A 14,026-nucleotide genomic window follows, 5' to 3' on the forward strand; every position below is an offset into this window, starting at 1 on the left:
CTTTCACCATGGGAAGGTCACATCACCGAACCACGCTCTGTATTTCAGACCCCCCCGGTGCACTTTCGGCACTGGATAGAGAGCCTGACTGGCGACCACTCACTCATTCCGCGTTCTCTGCTGCCATCAGGTGGATATTTGATTGTATTCAGGATAAAGCTGAAAAATCCCAGCGTGTTTTCTCGTCTTGGCTAGAGGCAGTAGATTTCCTGGCCTTTGGTCACGCAGGCAAAGCCACGCAAGCTTGGAGACGCGGAAAGACCTCTGATATTTTCCCCCTTCCCAAGAATAAGCTGATTTTGGGCACCACGGAGAGCTGGCAAGACCCAGTGGGCACCATTGTTGGGTTTTGTTTCTAAGTCAGCGGTCTGCTTCCAGCCCCACCTGCTTGACTGGCATTCTTTATTGCTCCCCTTAGCTGTGCCGTCAGCATCTCCCTTTGCAAATCCCACCCCAGGAGAGGGAAGATTTTAAGCAGTAGCAGGATTTAGCACTAGCACCCACCTTGGCATGACCCACAGGGCCAGAAGCTTTCCTGCACCGGCTTGTTCCAGGGTTGGCAGTCTCAGGCATGGGATGCCCGAGACAATACAGGGCAGGGTTTGTGTCAAGCAGGACACCACAGCCTTTTGGAGATGTTCTGGTGCTGAATGCACTGGAAGTGAAGCTGCTGGCAGAGAAAGAAAAGCAGTTAATGTCTTAATTTCCCAGCCAGCTTTGCGGAGATAATCACGCAGAAGCCAAAACCTGCCCCAGACAAGATCTGCTCCTATCTAATACCACAAATGCGTCTTCTTCATGACATGCCACAATGACTTCTGAGAATTGCTTCAAACTGCAGCATTTGTAAAGGCTTTTGGCATTGTTTTGCATTTACGGAATCACGGAGTTTCAGAGTTGGAAGGGACCTCTAGAGATCATCTAGTCCAACTCCCCTGCCAAAGCAGGATTGCCCAGAGCACATTACTCAGGACTGCATCCAGGCGGGTCTTGAAAATCTCCAGGGAAGGGGACTCCACAACCTCCCTGGGCAGCCTGTGCCAGTGCTCTGTCACCCTCACCGTAAAGAAGTTTTTCCGTGTATTTGAACGGAACTTCCTGTGTTCTAACTTGTGCCCATTACCCCTCGTCCTGTCACTGGGAACCATTGAGAAGAGCCTGTCTCCATCCTCCTTCAACCCACCCTTTAGATACTTGTATGCCATAATAAGGTCTCCCCTCAGCCTTCTCTTCTCCAGGCTAAAGAGTCCCAGCTCTCTCAGCCTTTCCTCATAAGGCAGATGCTCCAATCCCTTAATCATCTTAGTTGCCCTTCGCTGGACTCGCTCCAGCGGTTCCCTGTCCCTCTCGAACTGGGGAGCCCAAAACTGGACACAGTATTCCAGTTGTGGCCTCACCAGTGCAGAGTAGAGGGGGAGAATGACCTCCCTCGACCTACTGGCCACACTCTTCCCTATGCAGCCCAGGATTCCATTGGCCTTTTTGGCGACAAGGGCACATTGCTGGGCCATGGATAATTTACTGTCTACCACAACCCCCAGATCCTTCTCCTCAGAGCTACTTCCCAGCAGGTCTGCCCCTAACCTGTACTGGTGCCTAGCATTCTTCCTCCCCAGGTGCAGGACCTTGCACTTGCTTTTGTTGAACCTCATGAGGTTCTTCTCTGCCCAGCTCTCCAGCCTGTCCAGGTCACACTGGATGGCAGCACGGCCCTCTGGGGTGTCAGCCACCCCACCCAGTTTGGTATCATCAGCAAACTTGCTGAGGATACACTCTGTCCCCTCATCCAGGTCATTAATGAATATATGTGGAAAGCAGTAGCTGTTACTGTGGAAAGCAGTAGCTAATTTAAAAGGTGTAAATCACTATTTTCCATGCCACAGAAGCAGCACTGAAAACCCAGAGTATTATCTCAGTACTGAAATTTGGACAGGTAGCATGCCTGTGCAGAAAATCTTTGGCAGATTGATGGAGAAGTCAACCAAGCTGATACCGCTGAGACCCAGGATGCTGCCAAGATGTTTGGTGCTGATGCCGCGTGACGTGAAGTGTCATTATTTTTGCACAGCAGTTGGCGACAACAATGCCGACTTGTTCACCAAACTCACGATACAAAACAAGCGCTAGATGTGCTGCTTCCCCATCGCCATTGAGCAACCACCTCTGGTGCTTTATTCCTGTATCTTCCATTGCATTTCAACACCTTCCACCACAGAGAAGGTCCCCAAGGAGAGTTTTCCCACCGACAGCATCTCCTCTTGCCAGGCTGCATGCTGGCTCCCTGGCTGACCAGTAGATACTGGTTCATCAGTGTGGACCAAACAGAAGAGAAATATCAAGCTCGCTTTGCAGCAGGATAGTGGTGTGGATCTTCATAAAATTGTTTTGGTTGGAAGAGACCTTTAAGATCATCAAGTCCAACCGTTACCACTGAACCATGTCCGTCAGCACTACATCTACACACCTTCCTTCTAGGTGGCCCCTAGAAGATCCTACAAGGCTGAGCATCCTGTTAAACATGACCTAAACTGGCGAGTAGGGTCAAAAGTCCATGGGAGGGGAGAGCCTGGAGTGACAACAGCATCAACACAACTGTGCAAACTGGGAAAAAAAAAAAAAAAAAACAAACAAACCACCGTAGGAGACATTTTCAAGTTAGGCAGAAAGAGCACAAAGCAGCAAATCAGGACATCGAAGAAGGTATCTTAATTTTTCCCAGAAGATTTTGATCATCTACGAGTCACGAAGCACTTCTTTTCCCATCTTGGTGGAAAGAGGAGCTAGGAAAGCAAACCGACCACGGTGCAGGAGCCAACACCACTTGAAGCACCAGCGTCTGCTGAGCCACAAGCAGGGCACAGCAAAGGCAACAGGACCGAGAAAGAGAGAAGCAGCCGCAGAAACTGGCTCCTACGCCCGGCATACAAACTGCTCGTGGCCTGAAAGTCCTCTCCCAGCTCCTCTTTTTCCTCTGCCCCTAAAGCAAACGGGACGCTCAGGCGTTGACAAAAGACTATCAGCAGAAAGCAAGGTTAAAAAAGCAATAATTCAGCCAGTTAACTGCCGTCGTCGTTCCTTCCTATCTCTGCATTCTTGATAAACAAATTCATAACAAGATTTTACTGCTCCGTTCCCTGGAGCAGTCTATTAGTCTGTCGCTCAACACGCACTACCAGTCGAAGCTGAGCTCCCACAATACAATATCCCATAAGATGAGCTCCTTTGCATTCGCTATGATGTAATTATGCTAATTATCCAGCCGGCTTTAATATCCTCATATTTTCCAGGAGGTTTATGATCAAACCTGTTCCTTTAATTTACTTTCCCTGCCATCGGAGCCGGGGTGTTTTGATGCGCTCTGCCACACGTACGTCTCTCTGCGGGCTGTTACGGCTTGTCAAGGCCACGGGGAGCTTAGACATAACTTTGTCCCAGCTGACAAGAATGTTAAAAATTACTTCTCCTAACTAGCATTTAGCCAATGTTTGATGGCTTCTCCCATCTATAACATTACACCAATAATGCCTGCGCATTTCAAGGTTTTGTCTTTTGGGGTTTTTTTGGTTTTGTTTTGTTTTTCTTCTCCCCCCCCCCCCCTCCATCTTTTTTTGCAGTGTAGCAAATTTCCCGGGAAAGCTTCACATATTTACCCTTCCACTTGCAATGAAAGCCCTGCCTGTTAGATTAACGTTTATCTATGAAAAAAACAAAACAAAACAAAAAAAATAGAAACAACCCCCAAAACTGGAAATTTTGGAGGCCACATCCTTAGAGCGATGCATGTTATAAAACCGATGCAGCGACCAAGAAGCTGCCCTTTCCGTGGCGGGAATTAATTGCTTTAAGTAACGCATATGAAAAATATCATTTGACATAAAAATCTCATTAACGTGCCAACTGCCTGAAATACAGCGTGGTTCGAACCCCACCAGAGTGGATGAGAGAAAGTCCTTCTCGCTCAACGAGCATTAGCTTACTTAGGAATATTTTCTTTCGCGTTTATAAAGTCTCAGTGCAAGCGCTCTGCAGGATATGGGTTTCATTAGCTTTTTCATTTTAAGTTTTGCTGCGTGCTTTCGTTTTTTTAAAGAGAAAATAAAATCTGAATTTTCATGGCTTGGGGCTACCACAAATTTCTCTCCCCATTAAACGCGATTTAAATACCAAGAACCATTGGCCATAATCATAATAAAATAACCAAACATGACCCAGATCCCTTTTATAGAGGGTTTTTTGGTGTGCGTCATTTCCATAAATTCCTGGGGTGTGCGGTGGCCTTTAGTACTTTGCAATTCAAAAGTGTTTTCCCAAACTATTTCCTGGGTTTTCCCCCCTCCATTACCGTTGAGCTGAAGTGCCTCACGTCCTTACGTGAGAAAAATGATGCGCTTGGCAATATTTTATGGGTTTATTCATGGGTTGCGCAGAGGGTTTGCAGCACAAGCTCTGTGTCTCCCTACAACAGCCCCAGTGCAGCTCTGGAGACATAGAAATGGTGTGGTGACTTCTGCAGAGCCCGGACCAGCACCAGAGCTACCCCCAACTCAGTGCGTGGAGAGGTGAAGGTCTATCACACCTCTTTCATTTTCCTCTCTCATATAGAAATAAAACTCCAGAAGACTCCATGCAAGCGGGTGGGAAGAGGCTACCCAGCATGCACGTTCCCTACGTAGAGTTGTTTCACCCACGCTGGATCTCGTCTTCAAGTGACAATCCCCATCTAATCCCAGCCATTTGCCTACGCCATTAATTCAAAGGGCAGAGGGTCAGTCCTCCACGCAACCACGAAGCTGCTCAGCCCAACACTGCACCTGCCCTCAAGGCTTCAGAGACAGGACTCTGCTTGGAGAAGATATGGAAGATGACCCATGATGCACGCAAGAGAAGGAAGCACCTCGGCTCCTTCAGCTTGAAGGAGAGGACCTGGAAGCTGAGCAGGGTGGTGGAGGCACCTCAGCAATATGGCAGCAAGCCTCAACACACCCTCCTCGCCTTCACTTGGAATTGCCAAATTATCTTGTAGCAACAGTTGCCAATGACCCACCAGAAAGACCCTCATATGGGAGAACCTTCCTGACGTGAAGGGTATGAAAGAGAGAGTCTTAGAGGTGTGAGGCTTGGGGAAGGAAACAAGATTAATCTTGGCTGAATTAGACACAGTCTTAGAGAAAAATGCGGGTAGACTCTGAAGGAATGCTCTTCCCTTGACAGCTGAGCTGTGTCAGCCACGAGGAGTCAAGGTTTCCCCTGTTGTCCCACCACAGGCTAAGAAAGCAGATGAAGGAAACATACCCAACCAACAACAAGGCAATGGGGACAAGATCCCAAAATACTCCATAGCTGTAACTAAAAAAAGGGGAAAGCTGCTCCTAGGAGACCTCCCTTCCCTATCTCTGACCTCTGGTACTATGGGGGAAGAAGAGTTAGCGAGCAAGGAGACCTGTAGGACATCCAAGCTGTGAAGAACCATGTTTTAGATTTGGGATGAATCAAGCGGGCAAATCTCTGACTCAGGAGGTCAGGGAATCATAGAATCATAGAACGGTTTAGGTTGGAAGGGACCTTGAAGATCGTCAAGTTCCAACCCCCCTGCCCTGGGCAGAGACACCTCCCACCAGCCCAGGTTGCTCAAAGCCCCATCCCAGATATCCCAGATGGATTTCAGGGACTTCAACCATCTTTACCAGAATGCAATACAAAGATTGCCTCCAACCTGCTTGGCTGACCAGAATCATCAGAGCATCATCCTGGCTTCTTCAGAGCTTCACAGAGAAATCGTGAAGCTCAGGAGGTCGACTCCAGGACGGTTCAGCCATGCAAGCTGAAACACCTCAGAAAGACCCTGGGCACGAACCTACTCCACAGTCGAAGCACCAGCGTTTCCTAGTCTCATGGGAAATAATCAAGGTTGGGTTTATTTACACTGGGCTAACCCCACATCAAGTGGCCTTGAAACAATTTCAAAATAGATCTCCAACCTGCAGGGGGAGGAGCAAAACTCCATCCAATTCATCTTCTAGAGCGTTCAAGGGCAAGCAAGAGGGGAGCTGCTGAGACAAGCAAATCCTGTTGTCTTTACACCAAACCCACAGGGAAATCGGGACGCCTGACAGAGGAAAACATAATCTTTTTGATATAGCCAACAGTGGTTGACAGACCAGAAAGTTTTGCATGAATGCCTTTTAAAACAGCCCAGAGCTTTAGGGCATGAATGTGAAATTTCTATGTCTACCAGGACCATACCAAGACTACTGAAGTTGCCTGTATGAGCTACTCCAACCAGAAAAGATGGCATTCGCTAACACTAACCCGAGGAGAGACAGGCTTTCATTCCCAACCACCGAACGAGTCTTGCCAGCACCAACGGTGACCAGGTTGTTGTGGGAAAGTCTGGCAGGAGAGTAAAGAGAGCACGGCTCCATCTGGGAACACCCGAAGCGAAGCTTATATATGAAGCCTCACGCGAAGAACAAAGACCATGTGCCCAAGAGCGATAGACACCATCTGACCACAGTGGTTGATTCCGCAGTTGACGTCCCAGCCAAGTTTAGCATAGTGGAAACCTTGCCCGTAGGAAGTCAAGGTTGCCTTGCTCGGGAGTCACAAGATGCTCTAACAAACTCCACGCTCACAATAATACATGGCACCTCCCCGAAACCACAAGGTTTTACCCACAACTGCTGTAGGATGTCTCCAAAACAGGTTTTTGTGGCCTTTTTCCAGATTCTAGCTGTCCCAGGCTTTGTGAGAGGGAAGGTTTTGCACAACCCATCTTGAGAGGGGAAAATGACACAGATGACGCAGATCAAGAGGTTGCTTCCCCAGGTTGTAAGGTAACAAGGCTGGAGACTTAAATAATAGCACAGCGTAGACAAATTTTTGGAAGGCAAGACAGTTCTGTTGTTAGGAGGTAGGGAGAAGAATGAAAAAAGGGGGTTAGAAGTGGCCTGAATTCACACAGAGGCTTTGAGAAAGAGAAATGCTCCCACCCAAGCAGAAGTTATCATGCTGTGTATGACCACAGCTGGAGGAACTTTAGAACTGAATGGCTACCCTCTGTGAAGGGAGTCAGACGATTTTCATATTATTTGGGAATAGAAAATTCAAAGTGAGAAATATTCAGTGGAAGGCTTGTTAGAAAAATTTAATTTTGAGTTACCTGGAGACATGTGGGGTGACATAAGATCAGGGAGGTTGCCTGGTTGGAAAGGTGCCCAGGGGACCAACCTGCCTGCTTTTATTCAAGTCTCACGTAATCTGCACGTTTCCATGTAACATTTAATGGATCAAGAGGAGCTCTGAGGAGAAGGACCTGGGGGTGCTTATTGATGAGAAGCTCAACATGAGCCGGCAATGTGTGATTGCAGCCCAGAAGACCAACCATATCCTGGGCTGCATCAGAAGTGTGGCCAGCAGGTCAAGGGAGGTGATTCTGCCCCTCTACTCCACTCTCGTGAGACCCCACCTGGAGTACTGCATCCAGCTCTGGAGTCCCCAGCATAGGAAAGTCATGGACCTGTTGGAACGGGTCCAGAGGAGGCCACAAGGATGATCTGCTGGCTGGAGCACCTCTCCTATGAAAACAGGCTGAAAGAGTTGTGGTTGTTCAGCCTGGAGAAGAGAAGGTTCCAGGGAGACCTTATAGCAGCTTTCCAGTATCTGAAGGGGGACTACAAGAAAGCTGGAGAGGGACTTTTTACAAGGGCATGGAGTGATAGGATGAGGGGGAATGGCTTCAAACTGGAAGAGGAGAGATTTAGATGAGATATTAGGAAGAAATTTTTCCCTCCGAGGGTGGTAAGCCCCCGGGGCAGGTTGCCCCGAGAAGCTGTGGCTGCCCCATCCCTGGAGGTGTTCAAGGCCAGGTTGGACAGGGCTTGGAGCAACCTTGTCTGGTGGGAGGTGTCCCTGCCCATGGCAGGGGGGTTGGAACTTGGTGATCTTCAAGGTCCCTTCCAACCCAAACCATTCTGTGATTCTATGATTTCAACTCTACCAAAAGTGCCTGTTGTTTTGTGGGGTTTTTTTTGTTTGTTTGTTTTTTAAATAAATCAAAAGCTAACAAAATTCAGTGAACTTGTATGTATATGGAATGAAAACTACCACCTAACAGTGTGCAACAAAGGCTTTCTTGATATTTTAAGTTCCTTAAAACATTGTAATCAACAAAGGTACCCCTCTGTTTTTAAAGTGTAGTAATTTTCAAAGGATTGAGTTACTCTCATTGCAACACTAAAGCCAAGGTGCTAATTTGCTTTCCTTCTTTCAAACTTCTTCACTCTTACAAGCACCAGGTTATATTTAAAACCCTGCTGGCAGTGAAACAGCATGTGTCACCGGTCATTCTCACCCACCTTCTCTTGTGAGGTGAGAAGTGCACAGATGGTTTATCAGATTGCTTTGGAAATGTCCATTGGGTTGATGCCTAAGGTCAAACAAGCTTGTCTTATGTAAGGCATCAAGGTCAACAAGGGTCCTCAGGCCTTGTGCAAAGCGGCTTTACCCTGACGATGAGCAAGGGCAGCTTGTAGTAGTGTCACATCTGCAGATTCCAAGACTACTAAGAACAAAAATAGTCGGCCAACTGATGTACAACTAGCTTCATAAATATCAACACCTGTCCCTCATTATTTTGCCTCTTTGAAGAAGATACTTTCCTATTTCAGCTGGTGAGAAGGCCAACCCCATCTTGAGTTACAGTCTGGTGACAGTACCTCCACCACTGTCTCATTAACTAAGGATACGAGAGCCACCCTGCTGGGTCTCACTGGGAGGAAATCAGACCAATGCCACAAGTCAAAGGAAGGGGGACACAAAGCAAAACACATCTCGGTAGTCATACACAAATCACTTCAAAGTTTCCATAACTCAGAGTGCCGATGGTGGTGACCTGTCAAAAAACGAACAAACAAACAAACAACCCAACATTGTGGCTTAGCGAAATCAGCCTGAGGCTGGAAGACAGGAAAACGTGGGGTTTAATGCTAGCTCTGCGGCTGCATCATCGGCTAACGGCAACCAAGAAATTCCCCAGGAGTTTAAACTTATTTGAAAGCATGTAAGGTTGACGCACAAGGAATACCCGAGGACTGCCCAAAACAAGGGGATAAAACAGTACCCCACTGACTGCACTTATCGGCTTTCCATCTTCACATACATACTGTTCATCGCGCTCTACCTCTGCCTCCCGTGGCACTCCTCCACACAAACTTCTAACAGATCATTATCCCCCTACTCCTCCATAGTTGTGGAGGTTTGACGCCCACATTGAGAGAACCTGATGCCTCTGCTGTATAAAACCACCCATGCACAGCACCTTTCAAGGGAGTGAGGCCGAGAAAGAGACCTACTACCTTTTTAAAAAAAAAAAAATAATAATAATTTAACCTCTATCATATTCAATATCAGTATTTCATCCCATTTTAATCTTTGCACTTCATTCTTTTCTGTAGGAAAGAGGCTCTAAGGGACTTGGGGCCGGTGATAGAGCTGCCATCACCTTGACCACATGGATAACAAGAACACAAAACACAAAAACCAGACTGCTTAGTGAAAAAAGTTAGTTTTCATCAATGCCAGCTAGAGCACAGGACATTTAAGAATATCAAAAGAGGAGGAATAGCTCCTGTACACCTCAAAAGGCACATCTTAGGAATCATTAGTTTTGGGATTAGCTCAATCACGGCAAGAGAAGAGTCTCGTAGCCAGAGCTCTGTGGCTGCAGACACACCAATATTAGCATCCAATACAGGAATTTTGGGCTGAACTGGAACCGCCACTTAAAGATCCCATGACACGGGAAGAAGTCCACCAATTCCTCCCTGCTCCCCCACTGTTTTAATCCATCTTGACTAGACATCTTCCAATGATTTGGTCTAATATTAAAGAAATACAAATGCATTTCGACACCTAGCTAGCTCGTTAAGCTGGCTTTTGATGAGGTTCTAGCAAATTTAGCCTACCAGCAGCCTCCGCAAGCAGACTGGAGCTCCTCGAGCCAGCATCTGAACCACGGTCCAAAAAAGCCATTGCCACCTGTCTCTTTTTTGTTAGCCACCCAGCTGGACGTAACAGTCCCGATGTTAGCAATTAGTGTGGCCAACCCTACCTACTGCAGTGCTAATTAACAGCACGTTAGTTCTTCTAAACGTAGAGGATCTTTTGATAGCGCCAGACACGGGGGACTGGGGGAAGGCAGGGGGAGAAGCATCTTTGCTACCCCTAGGTCAGAGACTTAACTTCCCCAAATCCTGCTCAATCCTCCCAACATCATGATAAATCGTTCTTTCCGCTCGTTTAAGCGTCTCAGCTCTCCGAGCACATCCAGGGGAAGCACTGGGTACAAAGAGATAACCACAACTTCACAAGTTGCCTTATGGTTCCCTAACAAAGACGACACTCAAGGGTTTTGACTCCAAATAGTGTCCGCTCACGTGTAAACTGGCCACAGCTCCACTGACAGCAGACAGAGCTAAGATAGAACACACAAATGACGGTCATTACCATGTAATTATGGTATTACTACTACAGCAGCAGCAGCAAAGCCTCCACAGAGTGCCCCTTGGTTTCAATGAGATGATCAGAAATAAGGTCTGAGAGGGTACATGTGAACACACCCATGAGAAACGGGACTACCGAGCTTTAGTTTGTGCCCTTGGGATGGCACCGAGATCGGAACATCCATCCCAGATGCACCAAGTTCATCCTTACATCACACAAAACTAATAATTCAACTGATGGTTGACCTGTTTTCAAGTGTCTTCACCGGGGACAGAACACCTTTGCCATACTGTTTGCCAGCCAAAGAAAACTACACGAAACAGCAGCATCCCTGGACACAGCCAACTAAATATACAATACTCATTTGCGATCAAGTGTCCTACGCTTGAAATAAGACTCTTGGAGCTTAACTTCAACTAGGCTTCAGTCCATCAGCCAGGCAAGTTTCAACCCAGCGCTCTCAATCCAAACACAATTAAAATACTTAAGGTCTTACTTGCACGCTAATTCCTTTCTGACCTCCCCCTCCCTTTTTAAAAGTAGATAACTTTGAAGCTGTCTTTTCCTCCCCCCTTCTAATATGACTTCCTGCTGTTGGAAAAAATTCCTCTTCAATACTTATCCTCAGGGCCTCAGAAGAACACGGCGTTTTCTCCACATTTAACAAGCACGGCTGCTGTTCGTCACGCAAAAAGCCACTAACTTTGGATTTAAGTGTTTTGAGAATGAAATCAGGAGGTAAAGTCGTCTTGCAGAGCTTCATTAAGTCAGACTCTCTGCTCAACGCCTACAAAAAAAAAAAAACCCAAACCCCCCAAAAAACCACCCCTAAAACCCCCAAACCAAAACGCCTTCTCTCCACTGGATGGGACATACTATTTACAGAGGAGCACTTGACCACTCCCAAGAACTGTCTGAGCGTTCTCATTAAAGAAAAAGCAAAACTCTCTTTTCCAAAACCAAAATTCATTGAGGTATCACAGCAAACCTCTTCCCGTAGAGGTTGTGGGCTTTGTATTACTATTTATTTCTTTGTCAGACTGCTGCTCCTTGTGGTCGGGTAACAGTCTCTTCCATCCAGTACCTGGCTGCAGGACAAGTTGCGTCAGATCTTGAGCGCCTTGAGCTCAAGTTGCTTCTCAAGGGACTCCGTTGAGCCTTAGCTTTGACAACTACAGAGATGCAAAACTAGATCTGTTCTCCCCTCAGTCCAATTTCCATTAAGCCTGCTCCCGTGCTCCAACAACTCTCTCAGCGCTGTAACAAAAGGAAAACTAGTTTTACCATCTTTAACTAGCAGATACATATCAAGAGCGCCCAGATAACTGGTAAGGATGCTTTCGTGACCACGCATCACTGCTGAAGCTCAGCATCAGCTGCTCGTTCGTTTTTGGTTTTGTTGTTTGGGTTTTCTTTTGGTTTTTTTTTTTTCCCCGGCTCCCCCACCTTTCCTGTTCTACTAACCCTCAGCGTTTCTCAGCCCTGGCTCTTTGCCCGTTTTAATTTCATACGCTGCACAAATCTCAAAGTCAGAGTACATTATGAAGATGTTTTCCCCCCACATCAGTACTAACATCAGCGCTGCTAATAACTGTGGTTTTTCCTCCCATTGGACTCTCAGACTTCTGAAGCTGTAAAAGAAAAGACAGTGTACTTGCCTAGAAGGGGATTATTGTTTCCAAATTAATGTTATCATTTCCAAGGCTTAACTACAAAAAGAGGAGAGAAAGCTTATGTTGGCGTATGAGTGTGCACCTCTTCTGCAAACCCAGGATCCTGTTAGGTATTGTCCAGCCTGGAGGGTAGATGCCCTCCAGAGCATCCGCAGTCCTTCCCAACCCACAGCCTGCCCTCAGCGCTCGACAGTCCTCCCATACTCCTGAGACGACTTAGCTCCTCAGATGCATGACAGTCCTCGTCCAAAAGAATTTCATTTGTTCCCCACTACAAATCTGGTGATTTCCAGATCCTCCTCTACCAAAGTCTTTGCTATTCAGCAGACCGCTTACAAAAATACATGGCAACTAATTCTGAAGTCCTTTCTCCCCTACTAGACAGCGGTCTAATAGTGGAGAACATTCATCCGATCCACAAGTGGACCCTGTTGAGCTTTTACCCATCTACACTGGCAGCAGAGACAAGCCCAAGCTTCACCTGCCTTTGTTAGCTTTGGAACCAAGCATGTAAGGAAGCACAGTACAGACGCGCAGCACAACTTGGCTCAGGTCCATAAGAAGCTTCCCTAGGACCCATCCCTGAGCTAACGTCCCCCTCTGACAGCACACAGTCCTCCTCCACATGGCGTTACTCGCGTTTCCACCAGCTCACGAATCTCAGCACTGCCACTGCCTGCCATCGTTTCGTGGCAAGATAAATTTTGCTCTTCTCAGAGCTTCAGCAGCATCAAGTCTTGCTCCTCTCCCGAGAAGCCTGTCTCTCCTGCCTGAGGCTTTTTTTTTTTTTTAACCACAGGCTCCATCAGCAATTCCACAGGCGAAAAAAAAAAAAAAAATCCAACAAAACACACCAACACCCAGCTGCGAAAGCCCTGCGGAGTCCAAGCTGAATAACCCCCACCTGAATTTCAACAGCTTAAAGCGCATCTTCTTTCTCAGCTTCACTTTGTGAATCCTACAGATCAACTCTTCAAGGACATGAAACAGAAGAGACAGGACTTCTGAAGTGTTTCTAAACTCATTATGCATTAGTTTTATTTCAAATTCATGAATCTACACAGCCTAAGCTTATCTGTGTACTATTCTCTGTCCAACTGTTGCATATCTCTGCAGAGTTCGGAGTGTATGACAGTTAACCCTTGGGAGTCCACAATTCCCTGGTCCACGGTATGGCTCTACAGCTTGACCTGCCTCTACTCCAGCTTCCCAGTAAACTGGCTGCACGCTGGAGGTTCCAGCCTCCCTCTTCTTGTTGGTCCCCCATCAAAGGTGATCACTCTCCTAGACAACTCCTTTCAAAGATTAAATAAAGAACTGATGGGCAGCACCCACCCCTTCACCCGAAGACAAACCGCAACTGCTGGCAACCTAATTTTAATGATTTTCTACGCTTGGTGCCACAACAGTTGTTCTTGGAATTTTACTTCAAAAAAAAAAAAAAAAAAGGCAATTAAGCCAAGACTTGAAATCAAAGATGGGTTTTACAATTAAACAGAATTTGCAGCCTCAGGTACACATTGCTCACAAGCTCAATTAATTCAAGGCATACATAAATTTTTTACAATACCTTACTCCAGCTTTAGATGAGCAAATAGCTAGATGCTGTTAAACAGCAAAATCAAGAGGGACAGCAGCTTTGTTTCAACTTCCAGTGCTGCAAATCAAAAGAAAATTAGGACTGGAGCACATATGTCCATTGCCACTTTGGATCCTATTCCAAAAAGAACAGGACAAGGAACTGGGCTTTACCGAATCCATTCTAACTATATCTTCTACATGGGGGAAAAAGGCTCAAGACATCTTTACATATCCATTATTTGTCATCTATTTTTCTCCTGCCAAGTTAACTA

Source organism: Vanellus vanellus, assembly GCF_965231255.1.
Source record: "Vanellus vanellus genome assembly, chromosome: Z".
Lineage (NCBI taxonomy): Eukaryota > Metazoa > Chordata > Aves > Charadriiformes > Charadriidae > Vanellus > Vanellus vanellus.